The following is a 24,231-nucleotide window of genomic DNA, read 5'->3' as shown; positions in this document are numbered from 1 at the left end:
GGAGGATATGGGCCGCGTAAATTAAAACAACTTAAAAAACCGCATGAATTCCAAAATATGTCTAAATGAATCATGATAATCCCGAAATTTTAGTGGAAAAAAATTGCATAAAAAGCGATTCGTGTAAAAACAAAACGCGTAAAAAACGACTTCAGTGTACATCGGGAATGAAGCGTTGACTCTTCCTTGATCGGATGGTCCAAGAAAATTGAAAATCCATCGAGAAACGGCTGAAATATTAACGATCAAAGTCTATCATATTTTCGTGACGTTTTTCGTTTTTTTTGCAATCGTAAAGTGTACCCCAATATAGAAAAGACAGACGTAGTTCTACGTCAAAAAAAAATTAAGATTCATATCTAGGAACTTTTTTCAAATATGCGTAACTGTATTTGACCTTGAAATTTGAAACGGCTTCTACTCTCTCTATTCTGCATATTTCGTGCAACTGGCGTTACTACCTGATAGATCGCAATCTATTCTTTCTGTTGGGTACGTTAGTTGACTAAAATAGTTCGAGTTAACAGCACAATCATCATTCCAAAAATCAAGGTCAGAATCAATTACGCCCATTTGAAAAAAGTTCCTAGATATGTCATTTTTGCGTGGGCTACTCACACCGCGCATTTTCGCCTACTACAATGTCTCCCGAGCCGACTAGTGTTTTGATAAATCTAAATAGCCTCGTAAATAGCACCTCCAGTTATATATTGAATATTAGTCATCCGCTGCAACATACAGCGCAAATAGCTAGGGTAAATGACCCAATAATGGAGGAACTAAGTACGAACCTACACTAATTGGTCGATTACACCTCATCTATACTTCATTTCTCTTACCTTGATAGATAATCTGAAAGCTCATGAACTCTATTTTAGACGGAGCGTGTCATAACTGCATCATAATCCATTATTGTTACCTGAAACATATCCTCCAATGACTGGTGCAGTGTTCCAATAGTTGCGGTCGTGTTCCTATAGTTGCGAATCCCATAGATTTTATATGGAATTCGCAACATATGGGACACTACCGCAACTATTGGCGCAAAGGAGAGAAAAAGATAAGCTATTTTAAAGATGCTTTACCGATTCGAAGAAATTCCAATGATGTTTATGTCTCTAACGTATTATGACAGGTCAACTAATTGACCTCTATGGTGGGTTGCTGTGATTAATTTGTTTATTCTCTAAAATTCGTACTACCACAACTATAGGAACACCCACAACTAAAGGAACTTATACCCTATGGTTAAAAGATTATTTGCTGAAAAATGTGACACATAAACAAACTTTTTTACCTGTCATTTCTTCATGACGTTAGTGTTTGCGCGACTATAATTGTCTAATTTTTAGAATTCAGATTGTACCTATATTTTTTCACATATGTATTTATTACCTTAAACATGGCCGAAGATACCAAAAACAAGGATGTTATCGATCATTTAGTAATTCGCGTTCCATCATTTAGTAGTATGTCAGTAACTCATTCCAGAAGCTGAATTTCAAAATGTGTTCTACGGTGGATTTCTAGTGCGAAGATTTTTTTTGCAACTCTGCCTTATGGTTTCTTGTTTGAATTCCACTAGAAACGAAGTTATAACTATAGTTTCAGTAACTAAGACTAAATGATAACATAATTCCAATCATTTAGTTTAAATTACTACAACTAGCGCCATAACTCCGTAATTAGTTGTACTCTAGCAACGAACCATTAGGCAGAATTGTAGAAAAACCTTTGCACTAGAAGTCCACCATACAACACATTTTGAAATTCGGCTTCTGGATTGAGATATTGACAAACTACTAAATGATCGAACGTAAATTACTAAATGATCGATAACATCCTTGCAAAACAATAGAATAAACCGTTATCAGTTTTTTTTTTATTTTCTAGATATTTTTACTTGCACAACTTGAGCGAAAGCGAAACATACTAAAATCAGTCAGCCATCGAATTCAAATTCGCTTAACAGCAAAAGTTAGATTCTGTAGGTGGTTTGATTATCAATCAATATACTTGAAAACTATTGTATTTATTTTGAAAAAAAAATCATAATGTTAAGCAAAAATTATTTATTAGAAAATAATCTGGAAGAATATAAGCTAAGGAAAATTGTCCATTGAAAAATTATTTCCTGATATTTTAATGTATACAAAGATTCAAAGCAAATAAAATACATAGTTGAAAAGTAAGTCTATACTTTCGTTCAGAGTCACTGTGTTTGACGGTGAGTAAAATATTCACCACAAAATGCAGGAAACGGACTCTCTCAATCTCACCGAGCAGCACGCTTCTCTGCAGTTTGATTCATTACGCCATGCTACCCATCCCGTTGGCACGTGCGATATCGCTGAGCGCGACCACGCTGCTGATGTAGAGATGTCGCAAATTAATCGATTATTTCGATTAATCGATTAATCGTTGTGATAATCGATTAATTTTGAATCGATTATTACCCAACGACTAATCGATTCAATAATCGAGAAGAATCAACAGTAATCGATTAGCTACTAATCGATTAATCGGGATTTTACGACATCATAAGGATGTCGCAAATTAAGCGATTACTTCGATTAATCGATTCATCGTTGTGATAATCGATTAATTTTAAATCGATTACTACCCAACGATTAATCGATTCAATAATCGATAAGAATCGAGAGTAATCGATTAGTTACTAATCGATTAATCGAGATTTTACGACATCTCTATGCTGATGCTGGTCGTCTCCAGTCATGCACTTTGTTTATGTACCGTGCAAGAGCCGGCAGTTATTGTGAGTAGGTTTCTAGCGGTGGCATTCCATTGTGCATCCAAGCTTTCAGCGGATGTCGTGCGTCGCGACGTCTGGCTCTGCACCTATCATCATTAGTTGGTATGGTACGTACGGATCGCGCCAAGTATTCGCAACATACCTACCTATACATGGCATGGTATGGCTCATGGGTTCTCTTTCTCTGGGTTTCGCTTTTGCACACCGGGGTACTGCTGCTGGTGACTTTCGCTACTTATCCGGCCGGACCAGTCCGATTCTTGACACCGCTCGGAACAGTAATAGGCGTGTGCGAATAACGCCGCGTCGCGTCGTTACATCGCGTCACCGCTGGCACGTGTCTTCCTCTTGGTTCCGCTTGTTCCTTAGTGTGCAATCTCTACCAATAGTGACCCTTGTATTTGATTATTTCGAAAGATGAAATTATTTCCAATGTGAATTTTCTTCAATCCGCAAAGAGGTGTCGCCGTATAAAAATATAATAATTAAACTTACCGGAGATTTTGTTACAACCAGTTTACAAGAGAACACACACGAGAAGAAGCAATTGATGAAAAATCCCGTGCTAACAGTCAGTGATCCATCCAAATGTAATTAGGGCTAATTGCTGGATCCTGTTGGTCATCTGCAATGTTCCTCATGTTAAAATGGGCTTTTAGCTACACAGTGAATATAGAAAGATTGTTGCTGTTTATCTAATGAAGTTCTTGAAATAAATTTGTGCCACAAAACAGCTTTCAAAGCTATTTTTTAGAAAACACCTGATTAAGTAAAAATGGATTTACGGAAATCCTTGAATATTAGAATGCTACGAAGGAGGCTCTATAATTCTGCTATAACACAATATGTATACGAGAAGAATCGCATCGATGTTTTACAGAGGAATCCAAGAAAACTTGTTCATGCTTCATCAAGTAAATTTTGCCTTTCGATGTGCTGCTTTTCCAACATCAAATCTGTCACCCCTACTCAATGTCTACCGTACTTTCATAAATCCAGTATTAACATTCCCGACTACACAAATCGCAAACAGTTTGAATGCACGCAAATAGTGATGGTTTTTTTATCGATGCTGCCGAAGCGATGGCGGCATAAGTGTCTATACGGTCCTAACAGGCCTACAACGGGAACTGCACGCGTAAATACAATTTATGGCCTGAAAGGTGTCAAATAAAACACTCTCGCTGGTTTCCCATGCCTACCGCCAGCTGAAACCCGAGGGCACATTGGCAGGATGGCGTGGTGAGATTGAGATTTGCCAGAACGCAAACGTCCGCGTAACGAGCGCGCGCACGCTTATGATTCAGTCTAAACCTAAGCCTAAATGGACTATAAGAGCGCTAATGTGAACGTGGGAGAATCAGTTGAAAGTTATCTTAAAGTAAGCCATAAAGTATGGGCAATTCTAGGATGAGATTAAGAAGTTTGAAATGATTGCGTATTGAATTGTGTGTGGCAAGACATATCACTATCGTGAATGAGTAACTATGAAGTATTAATGAAGTAGCAACTGGTTGAAAAGAGAATTTGGACATGCATTTGTATTTGGAATTAGATTCCGATTAATTTATGTACACTGTACTACGCAATGTATAGGTCCTTTATAGGCTGAGCCAACTCCCGATGGGAGAAACCTTTTTGATTCCAACAACGTGCGTGAACAATGCATTTTCTCAATGCTTCATTCATCCTTCTCAGCAGTTCTGCTTCCACCTCTGTCTAAAATTTCCGCATGGCGAAGCATGTTGTGCCGCATAACATTTACCGTATTTTAGAACATTGGGTCTGCCTTTATAGCTTGTTGGTGGAAAATGGCCCGTTCCCGGCCGAAAGTCCGCTAATGTACTTGTGCTTCCGGACCAGCTTCATAGCTGCCATATGGGTAGCGGAAATTTAATCGGCTTTTGGCAGGCACGCTATGTTGTATAACGTTGCAAAAGGACGAGACTTTTCAAAACCCAATGTATTCCGGGAAAATAGAGTACTGTAAAATGCTTGTATAGCGTTTTATGTTGTTTCTTGCCCTTTCGAATACGATACAATTTGGTAGAGATGAGATGTGTTAGGTGCAATCGAGGCCCTCACAAATCGTCCGGTCCCGTTCCACCCACAAATCGTAAGCTGGTCCTGTTTGCAGCTTACACGAACCAGCAGCGAACCATAATTTTAGACCAAAAATTTCAACCCTGCTGTAAAGTTATGCAGCCCGGCATTGTTCGAAAAAAAAAATGAATGCCGATGACCATAATTTCAGCATCAGGTGATGGGATGAAAGTGTAGTTGATGGCTCCAGTTGTTAACAAACAGAATGAAATAGCACTCTGTGAACTGCTGGGATTCGAGAAATTAGACGTTAAATCATTTATATGTACATACTGATCTGATTTATGGTATGTATTAAAATTCCAAACATTTCACGGGATGGTTGAATGACGACATCGTAGAATGTAGAAACTGTTGCGTTCATATTCACGCTACATGAAATTTCCTCCTAGTTCTGCAGAGCACGCTAACCTTCAACTTCAACTTGGCTTTGAAACCTCGCAGTTAACAACTATGGAAGTGCTCAGTGAAGCTGCGAGGTGGCAATGTTCCAGTGGGTTAGGTTTTAGATATTACAGCTGCTTATCCGAGATTTTGAGGTCATTAACGGTATGGCGTAGCATCGTGCTCGAGTTGTGGATCGTCGGGGAGCGTCTTCCGAATGGCAATAGTGACAAATATTACTTTGTGTTTTTGAAACAATTTAATAAAATTTGAATGATGCTAAATATTGTAGTACTCTACATGGGAGGGATGCAGCAATATTCTTATTGGCGTCCGAACACCTGCAAAGGGGATATCCATACGTTCTCCAAAACTAGCTATTCTCAGAGTTGGCACAAAATTAGCGTGGGAGGAATACACGGGAGAATCACTGCAGAAGTGAGCTCAACAGTTAATTGACCTTATTTGACCAATATTTGATCCTGTCGATTCTTTAGGGTAAGGGAAACTCATTTGACCGAATGCCATTTGGCCGAATAACACATCTTGCCGAATTGGACGTTCGGCCGAAACGGTTATAAGGCCATAAACCAGCGGTTTTCAACCTGGGGCACATGTACCCCTGGGGGTACCTTCGCTGGGCTCAGCGAAGTGACCTATGACAGAAATTGTAATGGCGGATGTTGTATAAAAATGCAACAAAACAAATGTTACGCAGTTACTATGCATGTTGACCATGTGGATAGGAAAAACGGCGCCCCTTCGTTGAACAAATCAGGCTTGTTTCTTTCATTTTGATGTTCCATAGCTTTTAACATGATTGGATTGATGAGAAAATTATTTTGAGCTTTCAGCTTTCATGTCTTCACTTGTCATAAACAGATAGAAAAATTCACTGAAATTTACGCTAAAAATCATTCATATAAATGGAACGCCATGAACGTAATTCCATGTTGAATAGGGCCTTAATGTATATGTACATTATTTGACGTGAATAATCAATATTGCATGCAACTTGTTAGAAAGGGCACCATTTCATCGTAGAAAAGCATAAATTTCCGCATCTCAAATATTACGCGCTGTTTACTTTTCATTATGTTTTTAGTGTAAGAGTTCAAACCAGAATTGTCATTTTCTCTGGAATTCATCAGATAACAGAACTACTACCCGACGGATCAAATTCCATTTGGTGGCCATTTTAGACATTTCATGCAAAAGGAGTACACGCGACTTTTATTCAAAAATGATACATAGTTTTCAAAAACATATTCTACAGACCTGTGCGCCGATTGAAAATTTATCGGCGGCGGCGTGATAGATCATTTTCAGCCAGCGGTGGCGGCGTCACGCCGTTGGTAATCGGCGGCGGCGGCGGCGCGCCATTGCAGGGCGGGGTCAGCGTGTGCTTAATTCAAGCAATAGAAATTTTTCAAAATTCTTCCACAAATTCCTCCGTAAATTCCACCAGGAAGTGCTCTGAAAGGTGCTCTAGGAATTGCTCAGAAAGTTAAGTTCCTTCAAGAATTCCTCCGGATGTTGGTCCAACAATTCCTCCGGATGTTGGTCCCACAATTCCTCCGGATGTTGGTCCAACAATACTTCCCGAAGTTCCTCCAGGAATTCCTCCGCTAGTTTCTCCAGAAATTCCTCCATTAGTTCCTCCAGGAATCACTCCAGCAGATCCTCCAGGAGATCTTTAGGAATTTCCTCCAGAAGTTCTTTCGAAAGTTTCTCCATGAATTCCTTAGGAAATTCCTCCATGAGAACCTCCAGTAATTCCTCCGGAAGTTCATCCATTAGTACTTCCGGAAGTTCATCCATTAGTAACTCCGGTAATTCCTCCGGAAGTTCCTCCAGCAATTCCAAGGGAAGTTCCAGCAGAAATTCCTACGAAAGGTGCTGCAGAAATTAATACGGAAGTTCCTGCAGAAAAATTCCTAAGGAAGTTCCTCCAAGAATTCCTTCGAAAGTTCCTCCAGAAGTTACTCCAGAAGTTCCTCCAGGAATTCCTCCACAAGTTCCTCCAGGAATTCCTCCGGAAGTTTTTCCAGAAACTCCTCCGGAAGTTCTTTCAGCAATTCCTCCGGAAGTTTCTCCAGGGATTCCTCGGGAAGTTTCTCTATGGATTCCTCGGGAAGTTCCTCTATGGATTCCTCCGGAAGTTCCTGCAGGAATTTCTCCGGAAGTTCCTCCGAAATATCGTCCACAAGTTCCTTCGGGAACTCCTCCGGAAGATCATTCAGGAATTCCTCCGGGAGTTTCTCTAGGAATTCCTTCGAAAGTTTCTCCAGAAATTCTTCGGAAAGTTCCTCATGGAGTTCCTCCGGAAGTTTTTCCAGGAATTCGTTCGGAAACTCCTCCAGGAATTTCTCCGGAAGTGCCTCCAGGAATTCTTCCGGTAATTCATTCAAAAACTCTTCAGGAATTCCTCGTGAAGTTTCTATATAAATGATTCAGAATGTTTGCTCAGGAAGTCTCCGAGAAGTCCTGTAACCTTTTAAATAATTACCCATAGAATTTCTCCTGAAATAATTACTTTGCAAACTCTACAGAAATTACCACGAGGACTTTTCAGATATTTCTTCTGAATTCCTTCCGAAATTCACATGGAGTTCCACCAAACCCTCCTCCCGGGAATTCTTCTAGAAAATTGTCCATGAATTCTTGAAGAACTCCTTATTAAATTGCGAAATCTATATCAAGAAAATCTTACGCGCATTTCTCTGGGAATTCTTCCAGAATTTTCTAGCCCAAAATTCCTCAAAGAATTCTCCCGGAAAGTCGTTTACAAATAAATTATTCTGGAAATAATTTCTCCGGATATTTGTTTTGAAAAATCTTAGGAACTCCTTCACAAATTCCTCCAAGAATCTCCCCGGCAATTCTTACGGAAACTTCTCCTGAATTTCTCCAAGAACTCGCTCAGAAAACCTTACAGGATTTCCCCGGGAAATTCCCTTGAAAATTTCTCCGAAATATATGAAAATACTCCGAAAACTCTCCCGCTTGTTCTTCAGAGACTTCTTTAGAAACTCTCCAAGAAATCTCAAATACCTACAATAATATCCGCGAGAATTCTTTCAAGAACTCTTCTAGAAATATCTCAAAATCTTCTCCTGGGAATTTCTCTTGAAAATTCCTCAAGGAACTCCTACGAAAAATTCCTCTTTTATGAACAATTTCACGACGGATTTTTTGTGGGAATATACAAAGGAGTTCATAATGATGTATTTCTTGAAGAAATTCGCAAAAGAAATCCGGATTTGAAATTTAGAAAAAGTTTTTATTTAAACTCTTCAATGAGTTTCTGTAGAAATTCTGGAAGTAGATGTGGTGACCGCTGTCTTCCATGACGTGGCAATTGGGCGGACTTGGTGGGACTAACTGGACGACTCAGACTGTCGATCCGGATTTTCACACAGAATGAATGCTTGAACGAGTTTGATGAACTAGCGAACTGGACGGACTGGACGTACTGGACGGACTGGACGGACTGGACGGACTGGATGGAATGGACGGACTGGACGGACTGGACGGAATAGACGGACTGGAAGAACTTGTTGTGACGGATCCGGACTTCGAACACCAGAACACCAGAGCTTGATGGACAGACGACCTTGACGGACTAACGACTTTGGCGAACTAACGACTTTGATGGACAGGCCAGACAGACTTGTTGGACTTCCTTAGTGATCGAAGAACACTTCTTTGTTTTACGTTCGTCCTCTACAAACTCTCTCTCAAAACTGATTTATTCAATTTCTTTCCTGACCCGACTCCTAAGATAATATTGAACTCGTAATTGAACATTAAGTGATTGCTACGTTTTTTTAATGCTAATCTTATTCTCTACATCTCCCTCTTTGTCTACTCTCTATTCATATATTGTATACTTAAACATGTCATTGTATTTCGTCGGCTTACGAACTGATCGTTTAGGTCTCTCCATTTTGCTTGAGCATCCTACATCCACAGTTCTTGTTGGTTGCTCAGCTGTATCATCCTTCTCTCGGTGTACGTCCCCATAAACTTCTCCGTTTTCAATCTCATCTATTGAAAAAAATGCATATATATATATTTACAAAAATAATTTCAAATAAAGCTACAAGATACTAATGTTATTAAATGTTATACCCGTTCTATAATCATTCCTTATTTCAAGTTGTAAACCATCCATTCTTGAATTATCTGAATCATGTTCTGTTAGCTCGTACGGTACCAATTTCACATCTTGAATTTTCCTTACGTACTGTACCCCGCGATCGCTTCTTATTACAATTTTTCCTCCTTCTCTTGATATAACTGTGTATCTATCTTGCGAAAACGATGGATCTTTTTAACTTTTCTTCTGGACTGCAACAACAACCTTATCTCCAATTTTTATTTCCGATTCCTTGGCACCTCTGTGATAATCTGCATATTGTTTGCTTATCAGTTTCGCAACGGCATCCTTTTCTCTTATATCTTCTATATCTGGTTCATTTGACTTTGATTCCCAAAGTGCAGGAAAAATACCCCTATGTTTCCAACCAACTAATAGCTCGAACGGGGTGATTCCCAATCGAGAGTGTTGTTTAGCCGTATTATGTGTGAACGTAAATTTGTAGAGCATTTTGCAATTCTCCTTTTCCTGCTTGGCTGCAGCTATTGCTTTGATCAGTCCTTGATTTTGTCGCTCAACAGCACCGTTCGACTGTGGACTCAAAGGAATGGATTTTCTCACTCGAACACCTTTATTCTGCCAATAATCCACGAATTCTTTGCTCTGGAATGGAGGACCGTTATCGCTTTGAAGCACTAAAGGTAGACCCCATACGAAAAATATTCTACTAAGCGCAAGATTGGTACTAGCTGCATCCGTTGACTTCATTTCTACCACAGACAAGTATCTCGAATATGTGTCCACTAGTACTAGAAACTCTCCTGATCCACAAAACGGCAATGACAAAAAATCGACCTGGAGAATTTCCCAAGGTCCTTCTGGAAGACGTCGACTAGTCAATGGTACTGGAGGATTTTTTTTGGATAATGTAAGGCATGTTTCGCAACTTTTGATAAAAGATTCAACGTCTTTGCTCATTCCTGGCCACCAGAAATATTCATGCATCATTCGCTTCATAGCTGCTGTACCAATATGGCCGCGATGTGCTGTTTGAAGTGACTTCTTCCGTAATAGCTTTGGCAATACGATTTTGTCACCTCTGAAAATTTTTGGGCTCAATGTGCGTAGTTCCTTTGCATGAGTTTCAAATTGCTTCATATGATCAGGCCAATAATTGCTATCCAGAGCGTCACGTATTGCAATCATTTCTTCATCGTCTTCCGAATGCTGTTCTATGTCCTTCCATGTAATCTCAAACGTCTCTGCTTCCAAAGCATAGAGAATATGTTTGTCGTTGTCTTCGTCGAAAGGTTCATCACGTTGTGTATGTTTGATTAAACAAGATAATGCATCCGCAACATTTGAGTGCCCAGGTACGTGTTTAACCTCGAAATCATAAGATTGAAGCCTGAGCGCCCATGCTTCCGCTCGTGACACTGCACGTTTTCCAATTTTTATTCCATTTCCGAATATAAACTGGTTTGCCTCTGAATCCGTCCTGATAGTAAAAAACTTACTCATCAGGTAGAAAGAAAATCTTTCAACTGCCCACACCATTGCCAGCGACTCCTTCTGCGTATGAGGATATTTTTTTTCTGACTCAGAAAGCGATTTTGATGCACATGAAATCACTCTCGGGATATTGTTAGCGTCATACTGCACTAAGACAGCTCCTAACCCAATAGGAGAAGCGTCTACAAAAAGATCAGTTCTATCTTCGCTTCGAAAATATCCCAGTTTTGAATTGATTTCAACGCTTGAGTTTTCAAATATACGAATTCATTATTTTCAGCTTGACCCCAGAAGAATTTATCTGATTTAGCAAGATTCCTCAAATTTTGTGTTTTGTCTGCTCGTTGCAGAATAAATCTTTCTAAAAATTCATCAATCCCAAGAAACTTTTAACCTCCGACTGGTTTTCTGGTGTACGGAAATCTTGAATTGCTTTCAATTTTTCATCATCGGCCCTAAGACCATCTTTCGATACAGAAAATCCAAGGAATTTTACAGACTGTTTCCCGAAAGCACATTTTGACTCATTTATGAGAACTTGATGTTGATGCAAACAACGAAGAACCTCCTTCAGATTTTCGTCATGTTCTTCTTTAGTTCTCCCAAATACGAAAATATCATCAAGATAATTACGGCAACCCTTGCATCCCTTCAGTACAATAGTTTGAAGAATTTCTTGGAAAATGTCTGGAGCGTTGCATAAACCAAACGGAAGTCTTCTATACCGGTACGTAGCGAAAAAATTGGTCAAATGCCTCGAGTTTTCATGTAGTTCGACATGGAAGAACGCACTCGTAAGGTCAATCGTAGAAAAGTAAGTTGCTCCATTCAAATCTGCCAAAATGTTTTCTAATGTAGGCATTCTGAACGGTGTACGAATTACGCTTTTATTCGGTCCCCTGAGATCAACAACCAGTCGAATATCATTTTTCCTTTCGGTACGACCAGTAACGAAGAACAAAAGATTTATCCATCGTTCCATCAACAGGTTCAATAATTTTCATGACAAGTAGTTCTTTGAGTCGCCTTTCTGTTTCTTCTTTGAATGCCGGAGGAATGTTCGTAAAAATATTCCTTGATGGAGGCCTGTTTTTATCATACGATAATTGCACAGAAGGTATATTGAATTTTGGAAATTCCCATGAACATTTTATCGCTCGTATTTCTCCTGGAAGTATCCTGAGATATTCAAGGTCTGGTGAGGGAACAATGGGAACATTTAGGCCAATTTGTAGAACACTGTAACGAATTGAAGTGTTTCTTCCTAATAAGGGCCTTTCGTTTGCAATGGCGTAAAATTTTTCCATCAAGCGCGGTCGTTCATCGGATATAGACAGTTCTGCTACAAATGTTGCAATTACTGGAATTTCTCCCTTTGATGCATAAGCTTTTAGATGTTTATCAGAGCCCATTTGCAAACAATAAATAGAACTCAAATAATGTTTCTTCAAAGTCAAGAATGTTGCTTGATCTACCGTGTTAACTTCTGCCCCCGAATCGATTAAAAATGTAACTTGTAATCCTGCTACGAATCCGATCACCTCTCCATTATTAGACCCCAGTTCAGCATTTTCCAAATGACATATTGGTTGCTGCAAGCAACGAAAAATAATGGTAATACATCTCTACAAATAATGAACTCATCAACGCATATTTATTTTATAAAAGAAACAAAACAAGTTTTTAGATTCAAAAAATTATTCGGAAATCAAATCACTTACTACTTCCATTTCTTGATCATCACTGTCGAAATTTTGCTGAGAAACTGCAGCAATCCGTCGAACTTTCGGATCAGGACCTTCTTTCATCTCGGGCAAATTTCGTTTAGTGGTCTTCGCAGATCGACAGGCACGTTCAATATGCCCTTTGACCTGGCAATTGCGACAAATTTTCTCTATAGCATGACAATGTGGCGCCGTGTGGAACGTGCTCGTACACCTCCAACATGCTTTTCGATCAGTTGAACTCCTTGTTACTTCGTTTCGAGAAACTATTCTTGCTCGACTGTTATGTCTTGCTGTAGTAGAAACATCTCTTAGAAAACCCTGATTGCGAAACGGATCCCTTGATGTATGAGAATGACTGTCCCTTGCATTCTGGTTAAAAGAAACAGCAGCGATTTGCTTAAAATTCTGGTGGTTTTTCACATATAATTCCTCATTAACTTTTTTTTTTTTTTTGTTTTACGTTCGTCCTCTACAAACTCTCTCTCAAAACTGATTTATTCAATTTCTTTCCTGACCCGACTCCTAAAATAATATTGAACTCGTAATTGAACATTAAGTGATTGCTACGTTTTTTTTAATGCTAATCTTATTCTCTACAGTAGACATATTAGCTCATAAAGAATTTCAAAAAAAGATTGTAGATTTTCCACCAAACAATTTTTAAATGGAATTCTGAAATATTTTCAGACCGAAATATTCTAGTACGTACTGCCGAAGATTTTTTTATTCTTTCGTTTATTTTGGTGGCTCATACCGAAGAAGATCTAGGAGCAATTTCTTGAATTCCTGAAGAATAATTCCCATATTTTCTTAATAATTAAATGTCAGGTGCATTTTGTTTGAAAAAATATTGTTTTGTTTGACCGAGCATACGTTGAACAGCAAGGAATCTAGTGATTCCCCAACGTACAATTTAGGCTGAATAAGCTACATGTTCTACAAGCACAATAAGTTCTTCATCTGCTTTCAATTTTGTTGTATCTGGACTTTATTGGAAATGAGAATTAATGCTGCATAATTGTAAACCAGAATATAAACTTGGCTGAACAGTAAAAATATCATCGGCGTGGTAAAAAATATTCGACGGCGTGATCAATTTTCATACGGCGGCGGCGCACCGATTCATTTTTGACGGCGTGAGAAAATCGTCGGTGACGTGTCGCGGCGGCTCACAGATCTACAGGGTGTCTGCGAATTATCCGTACAACAAGACAGGTTTTTAAATATTTTTTGGAATAAATTAAAGAACCAGCATGCATTGCATGTTATTATAATAGGACTACATAAACCAAGCTGAATTTGTTCACATTAAAATGACCCCTGTATCCTGAGTTGTACGCCTTCGATCGTGTATCGACAGATACTTTTGATTTCAAGATAGACCATACCGAATGATAAATTCAATCCAAATCGGGTGAGTAGGAAGGCAATTCCTTTTTGTTCGGAAAACCGGAAAAAAGCATTCACAAAGAATTTTTTTTATACATGAAATGACGCTCAGTGTTCTCAGAAAATAAATCTGTTACTGCCTGCTGATTTGTTATGCCCATATAGCTACCGATTCAGTCCATTATTGTCTGTTTTTGCTTTGTAGAAGCAAACTATCAAAATCTGTACGGATAATTTGCAGACACCCTGTAATTCTAACCCATGGATAATATAGCTCTAATTCTGCAGTCAGCCACGAGTTTTGGAATGGAATTTGGCAACTCTCTGTCACAAGAATTTGTCAGACTGAAATTTTAGAATCCCAGTTTGATACCATACGCTTCTTCAACACACAAACAGACCTATGCTTTCCATAACAATTTGCAAAAGTTATTGAGAGATCTCGCATTTTTAGTTAGTTGTAAATAAGGTTGCGCCACATGTAATAATATAGTTTTCCACGTGGCTGACACGCTTGAGATGTATAAATTTGATGTTCCATTTATTTTAATACTTTTTGATAAAACTTCTAACACATCTTTGATATGAAATCTAAAGCAAGCTAAAAAAAAGATATTCTTGGATGAGCAATGCTACAAAACTCTAAAGGAGAAACTCCGAATAGATCATCTGACGGTTTTTATTGAAGAATCCATGCAAAATGCTTGAGCTTTCTCTGGCTGAATCCTGAAGATATCCCCCAGGATAATATTTCAAGTAGAATTAAGGAAAATACTAATCCTGCGTCTTTCTTATTCTTCAGTGTTTTTGCTTCCAAACGATTGTTTTAAGAAAGTCTAGAAAATAATCTGTTAAAAGAGCTGTGTAGAAAATTTATAAAATGTCTAGAAAATATCACAGATAGAAGATAAATTCATAATGATTGCAAAAGGGTATTTCTTGAAAAACGTTCGGAAGAAATTTATCAAGCAGCAGAGAAAGTTTCTGATAGAACTTTTTGATAAATCAAAACTCGAACAGTTAAGAAATCTTTATGACTATAAGTCAAATGGAATCCTGATAGTCAACCTTTACTTCATTTTAACGTATCTAAAAGGGTATTTGCAAGTGGGTTACCTCAAGCAACATGCCACAAAGGGAAAAAGGTTCATAACTGCTGTCATAAACGGTTTGGTCAAAAATGTTATTTGGCCGAAAGCGACATTCAACCGAAAGGGACATATGGCTAAAATCGTCATTTGGCCGAATAGTTCATTTAGCGGAAAATGCCGTTTGGCTAAAATAGTCGTTGGCCAGAAACAGCCGTTGGGCCGAGAACGTCGTTACGCTCGAAAATGTTGTTTAGTCGAAAATATCGTCTGGCCAAAAAGGCCATATGGCTGGTAAAGCCGTTTGTCCAAATAGGACATTTGACCGAAAATGCCGTTTTGCACAAATGGACGATTGGTAGACAGGGCCATTCGGCTGAATGGATCATACTGTCGTAAACGTTATTTGGCCAAGGGAAGATCCATAGAGTACGTCACGCAAAAATTGAGGATTTTAACACCACCAAACCCACTCCCCCCCCCCTTCGGCAAACTTTTTGTATTAAAAATCTAAAATTTGTGTATGAATCGTCACGCTGCTCGGAAGCCTCCCCCATTCCCCCCTAAGAGCGTGACGTACCTTGTGGATGACCCGAAGCGGTAAAAATTCATTGTTCGATTTAAGACATCTTTGGCCATATTACCCGTTCGGCAAACGACATTAACACTAACAGTGGTACGATCTGTTAGGCCAAACAACATTTTCGGTCACACGACCCGTGCGGCCAACTGTCATGTTCGCCCAAATGTCCCTTCCAGCCACATGGCCTGAGTATTAGAAACAATTACTATTTCTTTCAGTTCCATACGGCAACATACATTTACCCGATATTTTGTTTCCATGTAATATGACAGCTTACTTGAATTGATTAGAATAATATAAACTTGCACTAACTTTTAACAATCATGATTTGATCCTAAAAAAGTGAAAATTTAACTCTTTCTCGTAATACGATTAAATCTATCTGTGTCCCTGCTGAGTTGTTTGAAAAATATTTTATTTAACAAATGCCGAGTGGCCTGGCGAGTGTTGCACTGGCCCCAAATTCCGCCACATTTTTTGTTTATTGTGGTTTCATTTTGGTTAAGTTCGGGTTAGATTAGGTGTCGCTGTTGCGTGACAGTGCATATCGGGTGTTCCATTGCCTTATTTCTCCGATGTTCGATTGGACTCGAAGACTTACGTGGCTTATGTTGGACGATAGGTTAAAAGGTTCGTTTATTTCGCCATTCCGTTTACATTTGCTGCCATTCCGTTTTCGTCACACCAGTCCAGAAAACCGTCAATATCTGCTTGCAACGCACAACAATCCTCCAGCAACTTTACAGCTCGAAACATTTTCAAGTCGTCGATATAAAATGATGTTGAAAATTTCAACTCGCTGCATATATCATTCACAAAAAAGCACAAAACGTAGAGGTTCAAGATGACTTCCTAAGGTTACTTGACTGAGCCGTTTTTCCCGTTTTTTTCCCGAGCGAAGGTTGAACTAGAGACTCACGTGGCTCGATTGGTCGCCGGAGGTGTGAGACGAGCTTCTAGACCCGTTCTTCAGAGTGGGAGTCGCACTCGAAGATTCGTCGCATAGTTGATCGCTCGACGGTTTAGTAGACCTACTCCGCTAGGACTATTAGCCTTGAACTCGCGGGTACTGACGGGACTAAGAATCATCGGGGACTTCAGTCGAGCTTTACTTGTCCGTTAACACGGAACTCCAATGGACTTGTCCTGTCCACATGATATCCGAATTGTCAATTTCGTAGTTACATTACGCTCAATATAACTACGAAAAATTTTGTGGCAAATTTGGAAATCAAAATAATATGAAGTTCTGCGTGAAAATCGAAAGATTTTTTTTTTCATATTTCATATTTTAGAAAGAAGTGTCTATTAGAGATGGTCGGACCCGAAATTAATCGATTATTTGAACCCGAGCTGGACCCGAATTAATCTTTTACCGGAAAGCTTATACTAAGTATTTAATATTTCTCCTTACATCGAAAAGGATGTTGATCCAAACAAACCTTAAAATTACCGGAAACAAATGAAAAATATTTGGTATTTTATTTCTCAAACCCATACCCGACCCGGACCCGACATTTATTCATATCACAAACCCGTACCCGACCCGAACCCGATATTGTATCTCTAGTGGATGCGAACGAAGGATGGTTCTCCCAACAGGTGATACAACTCGTGGTTCATTCGCCTCCTTTATGTATCGTCTTTTATTTGCACCCCGCCATAGATAGCACGCAACACTTTCCTCTCGAAAACTTCAAGTGCGAGTTGATCCTCCACGAGCCCTGTCCAAGTCTCGTGTCTTTGTCCGCAGAACCTCCTCCTCTTAATTATTGTTAATCACGCCAGTTCCGGTGTCAGGCCATTAGGCCGAAGGCCGTTAGGCCGAAGGCCATTTGGCCGAAGGTCATTAGGCCGAATGGACATTAGGCCGAACGGTCATTAGGCCGAATGGTCATTAGGCCGAATTAGCAAAAAGAAGCTAGAAGTGAAAAATGAGAAGCTTTTTCTTCACCTCACCCCTTCTTCCTTCTCCCATCTTGAATCTTCCTTTTTCTTTTTTCTTTCTTCTTCCTTCCTTCCTCTTTCTTCCTTTTTCCTTCTTACTTTTTCCTTCTTCCTTCTTCCTTCTTCTTTTCTCCTTCTTTCTTCATCCTTCTTCTTCCTTCTTTCTTCTTCCCTCTCCCTTCTACCTACTTTCTTCCTCCTTCTTTTTTATTCTTTTCTCTTCCTACCGGTTTCTTCCTTCTTTCTTCTTCCTTCGTATTTATTCTTTCTTCTTCCTTCCGTTTTCTTCCTTTTTTCTTCTTTCTTCCTTCTTCCTTCTTACTTTTTCGTTCTTCCTTCTTTCTTCTTCCTTCTTTCTTCTTCCTTCCTTCTTCTTCCTTCTTCCTTCTTCTTTCTTACTTCTTCCTTCTTCCGTCTTCCTTCTTCCTTTTTCCTTCTTCCTTCTTCATTCTTACTTTTTCCTTCTTCCTTCTTCCTTTCTACTTCTTCCTTCTTCCTTCTTCCTTCTTCCTTCTTCCTTCTTCCTTCTTCCTTCTTCCTTCTTGCTTCTTCCTTCTTCTTTCTTCCTTCTTCCTTCTTCCTTCTTTCTCCTTTCTTCTTTCTTCTTTCTTCTTTTTTCTTTCTACTTTCTTCTTCTTTCTCTCTTCTTTCTCTTTCTTCTCTCTTCTTTCTTCTTTCTTCTCTCTTCTTTCTTCTTTCTTCTTTGTTTTTCTTTCTTCCTTTTTCCTTCTTACTTGTTCCTTCTTCCTTCTTCCATCCTCTTTCTTCTTTCTTCTTTCTTCCTTCTTCCTTCTTCCATCCTCTTTCTTCTTTCTTCCTTCTTCCTTCTTCCTTCTTCCTTCTTTCTTCCTTCTTCCGTTTTTCTTCTTTCTTCTTCCTTCTTTCTTTTTCCTTCTTCCTTCTTTCTTCTTCTTTCTTCCTTCTTTCTTCTTCCTTCTTCCTTCTTCATTCTTACTTTTTCCTTCTTCCTTCTTCCTTTCTACTTCTTCCTTCTTTCTTCTTCCTTCTTCCTTCTTCCTTCTTCATTCTTACTTTTTCCTTCTTCCTTCTTCCTTTCTACTTCTTCCTTCTTTCTTCTTCCTTCTTCCTTCTTCCTTCTTCCTTCTTCTTTCTTCCTTCTTCCTTCTTCCTTCTTCCTTCTTCCTTCTTTCTTCTTTCTTCTCTCTTCTTCCTTCTTCCTTCTTCCTTCTTCCTTCTTTCTTCTCTCTTCTTTCTTCTTTCTTCTTTCTTTTTCCTTCTTCCTTCTTCCTTCTTCCTTCTTCCTTCTTCCTTCTTCCTTCATCCTTCATCCTTCTTTCTCCTTTCTTCTCTCTTCTTCCTTCTCTCTTCTTCCTTCTTTCTTCTTCCTTCTTTCTTTTTCCTTCTTCCTTCTTCCTTCTTGCTTCTTCCTTCTTCCTTCTTCCTTCTTCCTTCTTCCTTCTTCCTTCTTCCTTCTTGCTTCTTCCTTCTTCCTTCTTCCTTCTTCCTTCTTCCTTCTTCCTTCTTCCTTCTTACTTCTTTCTCCTTTTCCTTCTTCCTTTCTACTTCTTCCTCATTGCGCACTACTTACTTCTCACTCCCCAGTTCTCATTCGGCCTAATGGCCATTCGGCCTAATGACCGTTCGGCCTAATGACCATTCGGCCTAATGGCCTTCGGCCTAATGACCTTCGGCCTAATGACCCAGCATCGCCAGTTCCTCACCACCGTATTTAAATAGCTCTCCTGGTAGTTGGTCAATCCTAGGGGCTTTGTTGTTTTTCAGCCGGCCAATCTCCTTCTGGATTTCCTGGAGATCTACAGCTCGCATACTCTCGCCATTCAGGTGCTATTCGTAGTGCTGCTCACGCTCCTCCGTAAGTAGGTTTTCGTTTATGTCCTTACACATGTCAGACTGTGGCACGTGGCCCTTACGTGGAACGGTTCAACTTCTCATAGAACTTCCGTGTGTTATTAGCGCGGTTTTTTTCGTGACATTGATTTTCCTTTCAACAATAATATTCCATTTTTGTTGATGTTTTGTTAAGAAAAAAATCACCGTAGCACATGATTTGATCTCGAATTTATCATCTGTACACAACCGTACATCATCTAAGTTCTGCGCGGCGGCGCGGGCGCATGTATAAGCGAAGCTAGTTGACCTAATTAGCTGTTTATCTTCCAGAAACGCATGTCTGTTTCGTGTAAAAATCCTCATTAATTAGCCAGCGGATTTTTCTTCATTATACGCATAAATCCATAGAAGAAATACCATAAATTATCAGACTCCACGATTAATTAACACGCTTGGGATGCGAATTATGTCCCCGTTCCGGAATATTTATAACAACGAAAAGAATAACAAAAAAACCCAACCGACATAGGCGTCTCCGTTTGAAATAGTCATGACACAACAAGAAATCAACAAATTTCTCTTCCATGTAAGAAGTCGAGTCTCGCAGTCTTTGAAGCGACGCGCTATTATTTTATTTCAATGAAGATGATTTATGCTCCCTGAGCCTGAGCCAAGAGCCAACGCAACTTATGAATAGGTGGGTGTTGCATTAAGCTGTTGGGGTTTCCTTCACAGTTTAGTTCACCTTGGGGATCTCAGATTTAGAGGAAAGCGGTTAACTTGAAATAATTATCTAGCAGTGATAGCTGGTCGAGTCGAGAGCATTGTTGTTGTTCGAATGTAGACGTAGGGCAACGAACGGTATTCCCGACGGAGGTTTTATTCCTTGAAAACACCTGGCACCTGTTATTATATTAAAGTGTTCATGCCTTCTTTTGCATTAGAGCATAGAGCATAAAAATCTATAAACATAAAAATGAATTTCTGTCTGTCTGTGCCTTATAGACTCGGAAACTACTGAACCGATCGACGTGAAAATTTGTATGCAGAGGTTTTTGGGGCCGGGGAAGGTTCTTAAGATGGTTCGAGACCCCTCCCCGCTTTGGAAAGAGGGGCTCCCATACAAATGAAACACCAATTTCTTCATAACTCGAGATCTAATCAGAAAATAAATCAATTTTAGGCGAAACGAAGTTCGTCGGGTCTGCTAGTAAAAAATATATTTAAGCAAGGAACAAATCACAATTGGTAGGTGGTCTATTGGCCTTCCTAGCAATTTAAAACTTTGTCTAAGTGTTTTATGAACTTTTTATTAATATATCCTAAAGTGGAAAAACATAAGTTTAGTCATAACTCCACAATGGTAAGATTGATTCTAAATAGTAAAACTCTACACAAATACATTTATTCGCAAACACCAATTAACTCAACTCATCGAGCAGAATCGGAATCGATTTTTAGGCTGAACTTGGGATTTACCCACCACGTGTTCCCGCGTAAAGGTTGAATCTCATATCAAGAATATAGAATTCGTCAGACTGAGTTATATGATACCGGCTCTGCGAGTCACCCTCAATGGGTTAAGTTTATACGAAATGTTACATTTTCACAAACGCATCTATATGGTTTGTTAAAGCCTTTTAGTACACCATGCAGAAAAAAAAATCGAAAATAGGTCTTTAGGTGTGAGAAATCCCATATTTTTTTTTGTATTCAAATAATTATGGAGATCACAAAATGTATCACGCATGATAAATACCATCCTTCATTTCATTCCTTGCCAGCACTCTGATGCGCTAAGTAATCGATGACAACTCGACACTGCCTGTTGGACATCATCATGGTTAATTTTATTTTTAAATCCATTGAAACCAATATTTATGACTGCATGGATCGCGTGCTCAAGAAAACAACACGAACAAAGCTGCGTGGAGCACAGTTATTTCTCGATTGGCATTCTATTGCTGGACAACGTAAACCACTCGGAACGTAAATCTTCAATAATGTGCAAATGCCTTCTCACTGAACGAAGAGGCTTGACAGGTAATCGATCAAGTATTGTTAATGCAAGGCGCCAGCTTCCGTTTTTTTCTTTTTTTACTACATACAGGTCGTTACGAAATTTGTCATAAATCTGATAGGACATATTATAACTGCCATTTTATCATATTTTTTCAGTTGATGGAATCAATGACTGAAAACATTTGATTGAGGCTACACAAACATAACTAGTTTGTATGCCATCGCCTCATTAAAAATATGTAGACTATACAAAAAAGGAAAAACTTAGACTGTACAAAAAGGAAGTCTTTGACCCGATGCACATTAGTTTTGTCGATTTTAAACCGTTGATTTTGGATGATTGGTGTCTTCTAGAAACTTTTTAGAAGTTAAGGTACGCATCTTTTGATGTAATGAATTTGGTGAACCTCCTAGAAGTGATTTTTTTTTTTGTTTATTAAATAGACAATTGGTTTCCTTAGCGATTTTTTGCAGATGGGCATTATGAGAAACTTTGTAGAACATTTCGCAGTTCTAACTGTTGGAGGTATCGAAATATGAGCGACATCTGAGAATGACTCCTTAAAAGAGGTTTTTCTTTATATAACTTTCCAAGACGATTTTTTTATGTACATTTTTATGATTTTCTACAAAGTTATTCTGGTCAACAAAATACGTTTTTTGATTACGATGATTAGAGACTTTCTATCTCTTAAACTAACAAAGTTATCGACAATTTTCTATTCTTTCAGAGCGACTTTCATCTTAAATCCCTTTATCATTATTGCTTGTCCACTCTTTCCTACAAGGAGTTTCATATATGTAAATTACCAAATTTTCAAAAAGATCTATCCGCTTTTGTAAACAAAGATTCGAGAAAATCATCAACATCCATTTAACGTTCAAATTCCGTCATCCAGTCATCGACAAGAAAAACAGCCACATGCTCGTATTATCCAGAAAAAGTCCGTCCACCGAGAATAAAATGCAGTCTCTAGCTGAATTGGGGAAGCAGTTTTAAAACTACTTCAACTAATAGCAAACACATTAGAGGGGGACCGTCGACTTAAAGGCCTATTCTCATTGCGCCCGGGCCGGGCCGGGACCGGGGTCAGGAAGCTTTCACTTTTATGCTGGGATTTTTGCCAGTTCACATTGCACCGGGATATCCCGGCCGGGTGGACTGAATACACGCACACTGATGTTCGAATACAAACGTCAAACTGAAAAAACCAAACAAATAACAATTATTGATTCTCTTAGCCTTTTTCAGATGCCTTTCTCGTGCATTACAACATGATTTTTATATAAATTATGCATTCCAGCAATTCTCGCTTAATTTTTCAAAAGGACCTAAGTAACATTTTTTTCATGAATTAATTTGAATAGCGCAATCAACAGAAAAACATGAAAGCTTTTGATCGCAGTACTCAAATTAATTCATGAAAAAAATGTTATTTAGGTCCTTTTGAAAAGTTAAGCGAGAATTTTTCGAAAAAAAATCGGTGCTACAGGTATTATTGGAATGCTCTTAGAATTGCTCAACGATTTTATTGCTTGCTTTAATAAATTGATTTCTTTAAATTATTAAGAGTTACCTGGAGTTCACCACTAAATTCCTCCAGAAAATCCTCCAAAAAATCGTCCGAAATTTCTTCCAGTAATTCCTTCGGGAATTAATCCAGGAGTTTCTCCGGGAGTTCCTCGTGGAGATCCACCAGAAATTTCTTCGAAAATTCCTGTGTGAATTCCACAGAAAATTCCTCCAAAAAATTCTTCAGGAATTTCTCAGAAAAATCCACTGGGAATCCCTCAGGGAGTTCTTCTAGGAATTCCTCCAGAAATTTCTCCAAGAATTCTTTCGGGGAATCCTCCAGAAACTCCTCAGGTATTCCTTAGGGAAATATTCTACGAATTCCTCAGGGAATCCTTTTGGGAATTCCTCATGGAATTCTTCTAGCGATTCCGCATGGAATTCTTCAAGGAATTCCTCAAGAAATTCCTCCAAAAAAATTTCCGGGAATTCCTCCAACAATTTCTCTGGGATTTCCTCCAAGAATTCCTCCGTGAGTTTCTCCTGGAGTTCCTCCGTGAGTTATTCTTTAATTTTTTACAAGAGTTCCTACAGAAATTCCTCCGAGAGTTCGTACTGAAACTCTTCCAGGAATTCCTTCTGAAAATCCTACGGGAATTCATTCGGGAATTTCTCCGCAAACCCCTTCAAGAATTCCTCCATAAATCCCTTCGGGAATTTCTCCGTGAATAGTTCCAGGAATTTCTTCGGGAATTCCTTTGAATTCTTCGGAAATTCCTCCGGGAATTTCTTCAGGAATTCTTCTGGGAATACCTCCGGTAATCCCTACGGGAATTTCTCCGAGAATACTTCCAGGAATTTCTTCGGGAATTCCTTCGAATTCTTCGGAAATTCCTCCGGGAATTTCTTCAGGAATTCTTCTGGGAATTCCTACGGGAATTCTTCTGGGTATTCCTACGGGAATTCTTTTAAGAATTTCTTCGATTTCCTCCGGGAATTCTTCCAAGAATTCTTCCAGGAATTCCTTCGGGAATTCTTCCAGGAATTTCTTTGGAAATTCCTCCTGGAATTCCTTTGGAAATTCCTCCAGGAATTCCTTCGGGAATTCCTTCAGGAACTCTTGCGGGAATTCTTTCGGGAATTCCTTCGGGAATTCTTTCGGGAATTCCTTCGGGAATTATTTCGGGAATTCCTCCGTGAATTCCTTCTGGAATTCCTCCGCGAATTCCTTCTGGAATTCCTCCGTGAATTCCTTCTGGAATTCCTCCGGGAACTC

At 39.1% G+C, this 24,231-nt stretch overlaps 1 protein-coding gene across 12 annotated transcripts in view; it reads left to right on the top strand.

Annotated features, from left to right (window-relative positions):
- Window positions 1-24,231, top strand: part of LOC134205576 (monocarboxylate transporter 12-like) — a 471,854-nt gene that overhangs the window by 413,854 nt on the left and 33,769 nt on the right. For 2 of the 12 annotated variants that reach the window (XM_062680932.1, XM_062680930.1), the window contains exon 1: window positions 2,950-3,363. The exons of 8 other annotated variants lie outside the window; for them this stretch is intronic. The gene's annotated coding sequence lies outside the window, so the exon portion shown is untranslated. Of the gene's footprint in view, window positions 1-2,949; window positions 3,364-24,231 lie in introns of those variants that run through there. 2 more of the 12 variants (XM_062680931.1, XM_062680929.1) reach the window with 2 other exon arrangements.

This window comes from Armigeres subalbatus, chromosome 1, assembly GCF_024139115.2.
Source record: "Armigeres subalbatus isolate Guangzhou_Male chromosome 1, GZ_Asu_2, whole genome shotgun sequence".
Classification (NCBI taxonomy): domain Eukaryota; kingdom Metazoa; phylum Arthropoda; class Insecta; order Diptera; family Culicidae; genus Armigeres; species Armigeres subalbatus.
The sequence above is the reverse complement of the archived record's forward strand: the minus strand, read 5'-3'. Positions and strand labels throughout refer to the sequence as shown.